We start from the raw sequence: 14,478 nt of genomic DNA, 5'->3' as shown, positions 1-14,478 counted from the left end.
AATGGTCATGTTTCCTCAAATGACAGCAATCACTTAAGAAATTTATAGCAAGCCTCCAGCATATTGTGTGACAATTCTTTCCTTTAAAGCTACAGTGACAGACTAAAGGAAGGGGAGGTGGATACCCTGTAGGATTTTATAGCTATTAAGTATTTTTATTGCACTTTATGTTTTGCAGAGTGCTTTACAATCCATTTTATTAGTGATTAATTAATAAAATTTAGACTTGTAGGCAAAACCCTGGCCTGGAACTTAGAGATTTTTTTTTCCTTGACTGTCACTGATGGTGTGAGCCATGGTTTTGTTCCGTTGTTGAAGTTTTCCTCTCCATAAAATGGGCAGAATGTTATTCATTGTGTATTTCTTTGGCCTACTGTGCAGGTCAATTAGATTATACTAGGTCACTTATAAGGAAACCCTAGCACATTTATAAAGTCCTGCTAACTCTAATCTAGGGCTCTGGTCCCAGTGACTGGCCTTTGACATCTTTTTCTTCCCCTTTTCCCTTGCTAAACAAGAATAATGGAATTGTCATTGAGCCAGTTGAGTGCTTGGATAGTAGCCAAGGGTCTGGGTTGAATCCCCAGTTGGGTTTGACATTTGTGTTAATCAGTTGGGCTTCTTGTCACCAGAAGTTATATTCAACTTGAATTTGTATGGTAAAACACAATGAAGCAAACAAACAAACAAACTAGAAAAAAAACAACATTTAGCAAATTAACAGTTATAAGGCCTCATATCCAAAGGCACTGAAGCATTGTTATATGATTAAAAATAAACAGAGTTTACATTGACAATAAATAAATATATACACAGGGTATACAGTAACTCACAGAAAATGTGGGCAAATAAATTAGCAGTAATTAACACACAAAACTGTAAACAATATTTTAATTGTTTACAGAACTAATTTTTATAGTACACATTTACACTGGGATACTTAGTACATCAATCAGTCAGGTTTTGAGCAGTTTACAATCCATTAAGATTAAAGTCGGGTCAAAAGGCAGATTGGTATAATTTCCTCTTTGAGAAGTCTTCTTGTGACTATTCCCAAACAGATTAACACACACACACACACACACACACACACACACACACACACACACACATACATACACACAACTTTATAATAAACAAAATAGCAATATAACTTTATATGGCACCTTTAGTCTTAAAGAATCCCAGAATGCTTATAAACTCTTATTCAAACCATATACAGGAACCAGTAAAGCATAGCCACATTTTCAAAACCAGAGCAGGAGAATAGGGGGGTGGAATGGAGGTTCCTTTCCCTGGTAGAGGTGTGTCCTGGATGACCTAATGGGAGCTTTCTGTCTCTAATTTCTGTGATCCTGTGTGGGTGGACTGTTCTGCTTTGAAGCTGCAGAAGGCCACTCTGTGAAGCCATTGAAAGAAAGTAAATGAAGAAGAATATAGTAGTGGAAAGAACTGAGGTGTGAGAGGAGCTGTCACCAAGGGGCTAAGACTGGTGAAGTCACAGAAATTTTCCGTACAACCTTACTCCCTTCCTTGTAATAGTTTTGTTTCAGATTTTCTCTGCACAAAGTTGCTTCAGGTTGTAGGAGGACAATCAATCAATCCTTCTTGGTGGTTCCATATAATAAAAGTCAGATCAGATAAGATCACATAATGCTAGAATATTATGAATGTTGCCACAGTACGCTAAACCTGAGCTAGCCTCTGTAGTGGAAAGAAGGACAGACTGGGGAGCGTGAGACCTGGGTTCAAATTCTGGTTCCTATTCATTGATTTTCTTTTAAAATTATTTTTTTAAATTTAAATTTAATTTCAATTTTAAAATTTAAATTAATTTTAATTGCAAAATGTTATTTTCCAAATCTCCATCTCTTGTTGCCTTTTCAAAATACCTTTATAACAAATTTGCCTAGTCTAACAAATGCGATTCTCATATTGGCCATGTCCAAAAATGCATGTCTCATTCTGCATTTTAAGTCCTCAGGTCTCTGGCAGGAAGTTGGTGGTATGTTTTATCTTCCACTCTGCTGGTCTTGAGATTTATCATTGCATTGATCAGAGTTCTAAATTCTTCCAAAGCTGGTTTTCTTTATAATAGTCAAAGATTTTTGAGCTAGAAGTCACCTTTAATATCCTCTTGATTAACCCATTCATTTCATAAAGGAAACTGAGGTTCAGAAAAGTATTATTACTTCCTGATTTCCAAGCTTGAAGATCTGGCATGAGATGACCTAGGGGTATGAATTCTGACTTTGCTCTTCCCTGACTGTGTAACTTTGGCCAGGTTTCTTAACCCTCTGGGACTCAGTTTCCTCTTGTATCAAATGAGAAAATTGGATCAGATCACCTCCAAGATTCCTTCCATGATACTATGAGTTTTATTAGAGACAGCTAGGTAGCTCAGTGGATAAAGTACAAGGCCTGGAGTCAGGAAGACCTGAGTTGAAATCTGACCTCAGATACATATTATCTGTGTGACCCTGGGCAAATCACTTAACCTGTATTTGCCTTAATCCACTGAAGAAGGAGACAGCAAACCACTCCAGTATCTTTGCCAATTGGAGTGCTATGGGCTATGGGGTCACAATGAGTTGGGCATGACTAAATAGTTGAACAACATGATACTCCCCTCTATTTGAAAAGCATCAAGTCCCACAGAGGTGCTTACAGTTATAATCTCTTATCCTTGTTCCTCACCCTCATTTATCAATTTCTATACCCTTGTCCAAGAGCTTGCTGGCACCATATTTCTCTTTTTCCACTTTCTCTTTCCCTTCCACGCCTATCTCACAGAATTGTGATGAATGTCAAATGGAAGTATATGTAACGTGCTTTGCAAATCTTAAAGTGCTATATAATAATAATAGCAATAATAACACCAGTAAAGATCAATAATAGCAATTCTTATTATTCCATCTACTGGTCCTAATCTCCCTGTTCCCTCCATGACAGAGCCTCACGGAATAAGTCCAATCCTTCTCCCATATGTATTTATTTTGATGAGAGTTTCTTATGTTCTTTTAAATAAAACCACATTACACAACAGGGCCTCAGTTTTATAAACACAACAGTGTTACCTTTAAACCTTATTCCTGTCTCCTCTGGGTCATAGGATCTTAGAGCTGGAAAGGACCTTGGAGGCCATTTAATTGAAACACTTTATTTTATGAGTGAGAAAATTAAGGCCCAGAGAGGTTAAAGGAAATGCCTAAAATTATATAGGTAACAAGTGATAGACAAGATATGAACCCAGGTCCTCTGCCTCTAAATCAAGTGATTCTCTCCATTATGTCATATGGGACATGTTAGAGTAAGCTAGAAATCATTTCTTTTTGGAAGGGTTGGGAGGTTAAGAACGTTGACAGGAGATACTTAAATGACTTCCTGTGACACCTTGGTTTTCCTTGTGACAAAACCAACATTGAAAGGGGGAAAAAAGCTTGCCAGGGGTAAATCTTCCTTTATCCACAAGAATTGAAAACAAGTTTTAAAAATGAAAATGTGCTAGACTTGAGATCCAGACAGATTCTAGCAATTTAAGCTCTGACAAGGCTTAAACATGGTTATCTCACCACCCCAACAGGATTCCTCACATAAGGTAGAATATTAGCAAGAAGCAAAAAATTCCACTCTACCCTAATGTCAGTTTTGGGGAGCAATGCATAAAGTACAAAACATTTTGGAGTTCTTTTGAAGAGTGTTTTCTTTCGGTTATGTTCTCCGTAGGCTGTACCACTTTTTCTCTAAAGAATGGAAAAGAATTGCCAATAGGTAGTGATGTCTCTGGAATCAGCAGGTAAGGCATGAACAGGAGCATTCTCTTAATAGTGGGTTGGGGGTGGGGAGAGAAAAGAAACTCTTGGAGAAGATTTTAAGAGTTTCCTGATGGAGCAGCATCCTTGAAATTAAACATTTCCATATGTAAGTTGACATTTAAAATGTGCATCTTATGAAAGATAAGAAGAAAATTGTGAGAAATGCAACCTTAAATATTTTGAATCACAACTTCCTGAATTATGTGGCATTTGGCACAACTTTTAGGAAATAGGAAAATTCTGGGAGTAATAATGTATATGTGCATGTGTGTGCTTTGCTGGTGTACATATATACATACAAATAGATCTATATTTATAGCATAATGAACTGTATATATAAAAGACTTCCAATGAAAAACACTTAAACACTTAACATTCTAGTCCTTGGAACTAGATGCTGCTTTCGTTTATTTATTTATTTTAAAGATGCTTCCATGCTGATCTTATGGAACATAGTTGCTGGATAACACAAATGTTGTTTTAATTCTTTACGGTCAGTCAAAAATGCCCTGTGAGAGGTCACAGATCATCATTTGAAATGGCTTGTTGAAGACTGGATAGAATAAAACTACTAAAAAAAACATAGAAATGAAAATATGTTATCATTGGCTACCCTATGTGCATATTAAAAACTCTCGGAGGAGATAATATACTGTGGGGAACAAAGTTATACTGGCAGGGGATTGACTAGATGACCTCATGGGTCTTTTCCATCCCTAATTCCTGTGATATTGCAGATATGAGACAAAGCCAATAACTGCTTTCAACATAACAGATTCACCCCCCCCTTTTTTCTCCTTCTTCCCTAGAGTTTAAGAGAGAACCTTTAAAAATAAACAAACAAAAAACTATGAGAAACTATGGGAAGATATAGACTGGCCCATTTCTTAGAGGTGGAATGTGGAAACTATGAAGACATTTATTTTATTACCAAGGTTGGAAAGCTGAGTGGGCTGAAGCAATTTATACTGCATGCAGTAGTTTAAGAAGAGAAAAAAAAATACCCTGACAAAATGGGTGTAACTGTGGGCTTCTATACAACTGGCCTTTCAGCCCCCCACTTGAGATTTGTGCATCCCCAAGGGAAACTGTGGTTTGGAATACGATCGTGCATTTAATTTCACTCAGAGAACTTATTGGGCTTGGCACCGAAAGAAAGAATTTGCAGTATATTTTTTGTCATGATTACTGGCCCCTCACCACTACATTTGATTATTTTGGAAAAGGAAAAGTTAAATCCTTGTAAAGTAGTGATTTACAATTTGCGAGCATCCAGGTAGGGTGCATGTCTTCTGCCAACTTGATCATGGGATTCACATTTTATTCTAGCTCATTGACGTGAGAAAACAAAACTGTACTGTCAGGGGAAAAAAAGTAGCTAAAAACATATTCCCTGATTACTCTGGGAGATTTTCTCTTCACACTATATCTTTTCTCAGTTACATTTTGATTTTGGTCTCCACTGGAACTCCTAGCAAGAAACTGGCATGAGCTTGGCTTAGTTTTAATTTCTAATCTAGAGTAACTGGATGTATTTTTATCATCTGACTCCCCCTTCCTCACAGTTATCCAAAAGCTGGGGAATTAAAAGGGAGTTCTAATTTTATACCTGAAAGTACACTGGGAATTTTTTTCCTCTTAAGACTTTGTCAGGAGAGCCTATGAGTATCTAAATAGAAATTCAAAGGGAAGTGAGTCAACAAGTGGGTTCCCCATAGGAACTACATTAGAAGTGCTGCTTGCAGAAGTTACATTCCTTAGGACACAGAGATTCCTGAAATGGTGTTTCACCATGGGAGCTAAGGATGGGTGAGCTGGTAGGACAAATATTGGAGTAAGGCAGTCAAGCAAATTTGTACCTGTTCCATTATCCAAGTTTGGGGGGGTGGGGATCAGTCTTGGCTACAAGTAGAGGAGTCAGTAGAATTAAAAATCTTAGTAAACTCCATTTCCCCTGTTGTTTTTGTTTTCAATGCCATTTTTTTTCAATATGAGTGTATGGTTGTGAGGCAACACTACCTGGATGTATTTGAGGCAGATGCTTACTGCTACATTGCCATAGTGGTAGTAACATCCTAAACCAGGGATGGGGGAACCTGCAGCCTCAAGGCCACATGTGACCTTCTAGGTCTTGGGTGCAGCCTTTTGACTGAGTCCAAGTTTCACAGAACAAATCTTTTTATTAAAGGGATTTGTTCTGTAAATTTGGATTCAGTCAACGGGCCACACTTGAGGATCTAGAACGCCATATGTGGCCTTGAGGACACAGGTTCCCCACTCCTGTCCTAAACCATGCCCCAATAAAATCATCTATGATAATGACTGTCAGTGGAGAAAGTACCAACAGTATTTTCCTCCATTAACCCAGGCATAGACTGGAGAGAAGGGTGGAATTTGGTTAGTAGTTGAGAAGGGAGGGCAATGGGATACAAGTTGGGACAATTTAAATTGTATGGGATGATTTACTTAGACCTCATACTTTTAATCCTTCTGTTTAGCTGAGGTAAGACATTTGGACTCCTACCATATACTGAAATGATAGCTTTCTTTTTTTTTTTTAACTGAACAACTAGCACATGATGTCATGAGATCTGAAGCAAAAGGAAACTGAAATCTTTAGGGGGAACTTGGATCCCAAGGCCATTGTGTCAAAGTCATTACTAGGATAGGTCAAAAGGAGCTTTGTTCTGGGATGCTGAAGAATACAGGGTGATAGTATTGTTTATACTCTTTCAACGAGTAGAAACAACTAAGATTAGTACCTAGTTATTAATAATTACTTGGTAAAATAGGACCTTACAAAATTACCATTATTTCCTCTCTCAAGCCATACCTCAAGCCACTCAGCCTGGCCCAGAAGAAGGCTTGCGGTGTTATAGATTCTGCATTCCCAGGGGCCAATATCCTAAGGTCTTTCTCTTTCCTGCCCAGAGAAGTATCACAGAATCTCTTTGTGATTCCTGAGACATTTTGTTCTAACACCTATTCTCCCAAACAAATTTGTCTTACCAAGTTGATTTAAGGGTCCCTTTCCTCCAGCTTATTCTAGGCACCAGAACTGATTCTTCTAGTTCTGCATTGTGTTCTTTTTCTTATTGTCAACCAATCAACCACATGAAACTGAGAATGTGAATTGTGGAGTGGATTGCTCTAATTTAAATACCTGAAAAATAGCTCTTAGGATTTGAATCCAGTGCTTTTTCCAAGTCACCATGATATCTTTTATTAAGGTTAATTCACTAATTATGTTGCCTCCGGCAAATCTCTCCCTGAACCTCAGTTTCCATGTCTGTAAAAAGAAAATTGTAGTAATATGTCACCTAACTACATTACCACTATGTTGTTAGGCTTATATGAAATAATGTATGTGGAGAGAAAAGCTTTGAAAGGTATAAACTTCTATAAAAATGGAAATAAATACAATAAAAAGCAGACACATGATACATGAACATCTGATCCAAACAACAAGTAATCTGACAATTATACTTGACTTTGGGATACATTATAAGCTCTACACATGAAATTGTAGCTATATCATCATGTCTAAGGCAGGATTCAAAATCAGAATTCTTTAAGAATATACATCTAGACCTCTAGTGAATCATGTAGCTGTCTACAAATAAGGCAAATGAACTAAATAACCTCCAAGGCACCTTGTAGCAGTTATAAGTCCATGACTGCGATCCACTACAGTACATCACCTTTTCTCCACAGTTGACTTTCACTGGAAGCCAGGGACAGGGTCAGTTAGTTATATTCACTAAAATCTGAGTGTCTGCCTTAGTAGCAGTATCAGCTATTAGCCAAGCATTTATAAAGTATCTCAAGCTATTCTTGGGGGAAAAGATGGAGATTTGGAGTGAACAATGCAATCAGCTAGATTCATAATTGGTTGAAAGGCAAGACTCAAAGAGTATTAAGAAGAAAGCTACCAGAATACGGAAAGACCTTGAGTTTATATCATATGAATGTTGGTTGAAAGAACTCAGGATATTTAGCCTTGGAGATAAGACTCCAGGACAGACATGAGAGGTGTTTTCATGGTTTTGAAGAGATGTGTTAAATAGGAATTAGATTTGTTCTTATTTTTTAGAAGGAGAAAACCACAGCAATGGGAGGAGGGTGCAAAGGGACACCTCTAAACTTGATTTCAAAGACATAAAAATAAAGTTGAGCAGTCCAACAACTCTAATTGGATACCTTGGGAGGTGGTACATTCTCTTTCATTAGAAGTCATCAAGCAGAGCACGTCTACTTGTCAGTTATGCTGTGAAAGAGAATCCTTTCAGGTATGATTTGGACTTGATGGTTGCTGAAGTGGCATGCAACTCTAAATTTGGTGATTCTACAATTCTGTGATGCTATGTGAAAAACAATTATTGAGAAAGATGCCAAAAAAAAAAGAGAGGGACATGGTTGTAAATTTCAAGGGAAACTCTACTTCCTAAGTATTTAATACTTATTTTTCATCAATATCTATTTTCATCATTATTTATTCTTTCATCAACATCTGCTAAATTAACATAAGTAGTTGCAATAGTTTGCAACTATGATTAATATTTTGCAGAAGGACCACCCCTCAAAAAAAAATACAACAACCTGGTGATTTAGTTGAAGTTTGTCCCTTCTGTGATTTTTTTTTAAGAAAAAGAAAGAGAAGAGAAAAAGTCAGCATAATAGATATTATTTATGCATATATATATACATGTATATTTCTATATAGGCGTGTGTATGTATATATACACATGTCTCTACATATATACACAAACATATACATGCACATATGTTATCTTTGTTACTATATGCAAGACTCCATATCCCCATCTTTGCAAAGGTATTGGGGTAGGCATCTTCTAATATCTCTTTGGGATCAATCTTATTCTTTATAATTTGGCAACATTCAGCTTTTATTGCTTTATGATTATTGTTCTTCTCATTTATCTTGTTGTTTGTCCTTTGTTGTTGAAGAGGACTATGACATCAGGAAGATGATGCCATGACTTGCAAATGAATTGGATGTAAGTGAAGGAGATCTGTGCAAGGTCACCAGCTTCACTTTCTCATCAGGAGCCATTTGGGTCCAGTGACAAGTTATAGATCAGGACCACTGGAGATGGCCTCCTATCTCATTGTAGTCATTGTGTATATGGTTTTCTCGGCTCCATGTACATTAGTTCATGCAAGAATTTCCAAACTTCTTTGTATTCATCATATTTATCATTTCTTACAACATGAGGATATTCTATGACATTCATTTATCACAAGTCAATTAGTCATTCCCCAATCACTTAGAATCTAATTAGATTCAAGTTCTTTGCTATCACATGTAAACACACACAATTATAATACATATTTTAGTGTTTGTGAGGACTTTGTTTGTTGTCAATTGCTTCCTTGGGAATATATGCCTGGCAGCAAAATCTTTGAGTCAAAGAGTCAATTTATTTACGTAACTCCAAGTTATATTTTGGAATAACTGTACCAATTTATAGCTTCCCCAACATTAGTGGACTTGTCTGCTCTAACTTTTCAAAAATGAGTATTTCCATATTTTATTACCTTTGCCAATTTGCTGGTTATAAAACTAAAATCCAGGATTGTTTTGATATGTTTTTCTATCATATTTAGTGATTTGGAGTATTCTTTCATAAGTTGTTAATAATTTGCATTCGTCCCTTTAAGAACTATTTTTTTCCATAGACTTTGACAACTTACTTATTGGGGAATAGTTAAGCCTTAATTCTAGTGAAAGGAAAGGACTTATTCAGTGAATTTCAGGTGAGCGTGAGCAGGGAAGAGAAAAATTTTTAATTGAAGGAGTTTTTGTTATAACATTTAAAGTAAAATCATGCAATAATTATTACAACTTATATTGGTATAGTGTCTTAAATTTCACAGAATGATACTATTCCTCCAGGATCAAATACAAAATGCTCTGTTTGGCATTCAAAATGCTTCAAAATCTAGAAGCCTACTACCTTTCCAGTTTTCCCTGCCTAGTACTCTTTGATCTAGTATCACTGGCCTCCTAGCCTTTCCATGAGGATGATACTCCATTTCTTGACTTCTGACATTTTCTCTGGCTGTCCCCTATACCTGAAATGCTGCTCTCCCTCCTCTGCTTGGCTTACTGACCCAGTATTTCCCCCTCTTCCCTATACCCCCATCTTCTTTTAAGTCCTAACAAAAATCTCTTCTTTTCCTGGAAGATTTCTCTATTCCCTCCTAATTCTAGTGTCTTCTCTCTATTATTTATTTCCTATTTTTATTCCTATTTTTTTCATGTTGTCTCCCACCTTAGAATGTACGCTCCTGGAGGACTATCTTTTGCTTCTTTTTATATCTCCAGCACTTAGCACTGGGCCTGACACATAATAGGTGCTTAATAAATGTTTATTGAGTGATTGAGACTACATTCCTTACAATAAAATGAAGTCAGTACAAATATTATTATCTCCATTATACGCATGAGAAAATGTAAGTTCACAAGGATAAAATGATGTGTTCAAGGTTATATAGTAAGGAAATGGTATAGTCAGTCAATTAATATTCAGTAAGTGTCTATTATATGCTAGGCACTGTCCAAGCACTGGGAATACAAAGAAAGGCAAAGAAAAGAAAAAAAAAATAGTCCCTGCATTCAAGGAGCTCACAGTCTAATGGGGAGATAACATACTAACAACTATGTACAAATAAGATATATACAGCATTAATTGGGGGTAATTTCAATGGTAAGGCATTAAGTTTAAGGAGGACTGAAAAAGGCTTCTTACAGATTAGGCTTAGCTGAGATTTGAAGTCAGAGAAGTAAGAGATAGGTATAAGGATGGAGAACATTCCAGGCATAGAGGATAGCCAAGGAAAATGCCCGGAGTTCAGAGATGGAATTTCTTATGTGAGGAATTGCAAGAAGGTCAGCATCACTGGATCCCAGAGCACTTGGAAGGGAGTAATATACATGAAGACTGGAAATAAAGGAAGAGACCAGGTCATTAAGGACTATGAAAGAAAAAAAGAGAGGGTTTTGTGTTTGATCTTGGAGTAATAAGAGACCACTGGAGTTTATTGAATGGGGAGGGGTGAGGTGTGTGTGTGTGTGTGTGTGTGTGTTTGGTATGGTCAGACTTGACTTTAGGAAGATCGATTTATCAGTAGAGTGGAGGGGGGTGCTGGAGTGGAGAGAAACTTGAAGCAGGGAGATCAATCAGGCAGACTTGAGGTGACAACAGCCTGCACTGGGTGGTGACAGTTGTTACAGTGTTAGTGGAGAAAGGGGAACATACCTAAGAGATGTTATGAAAATATAGATGACAGGACTTGGCGTCTGATCGGATATGGGAGGTAAGAGAGAGTGAGGAGTAGAGGATGATACCTAAGTTGTAAGCCTGGGCCACTGGAAGGATAGAGGTCACCTTGACATTAATAGGGAACTTAGAAGGAAGGGAGAGTTTGGGACAGAAGATAATATGTTCAGTTTTCAACATCTTGAATTTAAGATATCTATGGTGCATCCAGTTCAAGATGACTAAAAGGCCATTGGAGATGGTAGACTAAAAGTCAACAGAGAGGTTAGCACTGAACAAATAGATCAGAGAATCATTTAAATTAATGCTATAATTGAAACCATTTGAGCTGATAGGTGAATCAAGTGAAATAGAAGAGAAGAAGGCCCAGACACACATAGCCTGTTAAGTCAAGCAATGGAGAAAGAGAAAGAGGGGGTAGGAGAAAAATGAGACGAGAACGTTGCCACAGAAACCAAGAAAGGAGTATTAAGGAGAAGTAGAAGATCAATAGTATTAAAGGCAGCTGACAAGAAGGAAGAAGATTGAGAAAAAACCTATTTTATTTGATAATTAAGATATATCAGCAACTTTGGAGAGAGCCATTTCACTTGAATGGTGAGGTCGGAAGCCAAACTGTAAAAAGTTAGGAAGAGAGTGAAAGGAAAGAAAATGGCCTTCTCAAGGAATTTAGTCACAAAAGGGAGGAAAGATGTGGAGTGACAGCTAGTGGAGATGTATGGATCAAGTCAGGGTGTTTGAGGAGGATATAACACAGTGAATGGTGGGAGAAATCCAAGGTTCAGGTTTCAAAGGGCAAGATCATCAATAGGAAAAAGGGGCAACGGACTCAAGGAGAGGGCAATGTAGAATTTTATTGATTCACAAGAGAGTCAAGAAGGTGAAGGGAAAAGAATGTAGTAAGTGTAGGGGTGATAGCATGGAAAAGAACTGAGAGGTCAAGGGACAGAAGGTCTCAAGGAAGAAGAATAGGGTTTCGGGTTGCAAGGCAGAAAGAGAAGGAAGAACGGCAAAATATTATTTTAAAAAATTCAGAATTCATGAACATAGATGTGGAACATTTGCTGATGATGACAAAATGAAAGGTATAACCATCTTTGTGGGTAGGTTTGAGAAAGGAGGAGAAGATTAGGATGTTTGAGAGGGCAACTATATATATATATATACATATATATATATGTAATTCCTTTAGTATGAAGGCAGGAGTTGGGGAGGAGAGAAAACTGACCTAGGCACTGAACTCATTAAGGAAGGAAAAGTATCCTAGAGGTCTGAATCTCATAAATATGGATCGAATGAACCTCAAAAACAAGAGGTTGTTGAGTGGTGGTGGCAGAGGGAGAGTCTGGAAATGGCAATGGGGAGCAAGGAGTATTCCAACCAGCTGTGACCAATGAATAAAAGTATAACCAGTACTACTAGAAAGTGTGGCCAGGACAAGCCTGTGTCATCTAGAGGGAGTCAGGTCTCAATGATTTCAAGATGATGGAAGGAACAAGAATGGAAAAAATTTAGCAAGAAATCCAGTTGGCTACCTTGGTGCAAGCATTCTGGAGAGTGTGGTCAAAGGGTTGGGCAACTCCAATTGAGGAGTTCTTTCTCCAAATTCCATTGTCCTTTCCATTATAGCACACATTCTTTTGAGCAATGATCTAAAATTCAAAATGAAATGTAATTAATATTTATAGAATCTCCTCCATAGGTATGACCAAATACTTAGGTAATACAATGCCCTCAATAAAGTTACTATTTTGTGAAGGAAAAATGAAATAATACAAAATATATGGCTAGTTCAAAGGAAGCTTATAATTCAAAGTGACATGGACAATTTAGGAAAGGAAAGATCTTCATTGATGGCTGGGCATAGTGGTGAGGTCAAGGATAATTATCCAACTCAAGCTTGTATTTATCTTCCATATACTTTTTTATGTACACATTGTCTTCTTTGGCAGACTGTGAGCTCCTTGAGGTCATTTTTGTATCCCAAGTGTTTAACACAGGGGCTGGCACATCTTAGACTCTTAATAAAAGCTTATTGATTGAATGATTGATTGACCAAAGGTTTACTAGAGAACATGGCACCTGAAGTGAATTGAGGAAATAGAAGGATTTCAGTTGATATGAAATGAAGGCAAAGTGTTATTCCTGCCATGGGTGACAATAGAAGCAGACACAATGAGCCCAACGAAAGAAGTTAGAATGAGAATATAGAACAGTCCAGTTTACCTTCAATGAGAAGGAGGATTACTGAGAGGAAAAGCTAGAAAAGCAATTTGGAATTAGATCTTATATAGACTTGAATGCCAGGCTGAGAAGTCTGAACTTTATTCAGCAGACAATAGAGAAAGTGATCATATTTGAGCAGGGAAATGACATGATTAGAATGGTAAGAATATGCCCTCTTCAGATTTAGCAGAGCTGAAAATCTGAAGGGGCAAAAACAGTAACATTGAAATGTGATGGCTCTGGGCATTTTCTCTGGCTTCTCTAGGTCTGGTGTGCTCTCTTCTTTCATCTCTGCCTCACAGCTTCCCTAGCTTCTTTCAAGTCCTGACTAAAATCTCATCTTCTGCATCTGGGGTAGGGAACCTAGTGCCGGGAGGCCAAGTGTGGCCCTCTAGTGTGGCCCTTTGACTGAATCCAAACTTCGCAGAACAAATCATCTTAATAAAAGGATTTGTTCTGTAAAACTTGTACTCAGTCAAAAGGCCACATCCAAGGACCTAGAAGGCCCATGTGCCCTACAGGCTGCAGGTTCTCCACCCCTCTAGCTACATGAAGCCTTTCCTAACCCCTTTTCTTTCTAGTAACACCTTTCTTTTAATTATTTTATGTTTATATTGGGTATAGCTTCATTGCATATATGTGTCTGCGTGTCCTCTCTCCCATTAGTTTGTGAACTTCTCCAATGCAGGGGCTATCTTTTGTCTTAGCTTAGTGACTGGCAAATAGTAGGTGCTTAATAAATATTTATTGACTGGAAGATTAATGGAGGAACCCTTTCAAATGAAAAAGAAGTATCTCACACTTTTGAAAAAAGTCTTTGCACTTTAATTGTCAGCTGCATATGTAAAGGACAGCAAAGACTTTGAACTTGCCTCAGGGAACAGAGAGCCTCTACACTTTATCTCCAGACCATCTTCATAAGGCCTCAAATAGAATTAGGAAACTATAACTGACTGATAACCATAAGTAAGGCTAGAATCCTTTATTAAAGAAACTTGATCTGAACCAGGGAAGCTTGACCCTTTTGTTTAGAGGTGACAAAATTTGGAGCCAAGGAGAAAATTCTGCCCATCCCAGGCTGAGAGATGTTGTCCTTGCTGAAAAGATCACTCACTGTTAACACAGTGTCTGGA

This window comes from Vombatus ursinus, unplaced genomic scaffold (genome assembly GCF_900497805.2).
Source record: "Vombatus ursinus unplaced genomic scaffold, bare-nosed wombat genome assembly UNPS02014816.1, whole genome shotgun sequence".
NCBI classification, from domain to species: domain Eukaryota; kingdom Metazoa; phylum Chordata; class Mammalia; order Diprotodontia; family Vombatidae; genus Vombatus; species Vombatus ursinus.
This window is presented reverse-complemented; position numbering follows the sequence as displayed.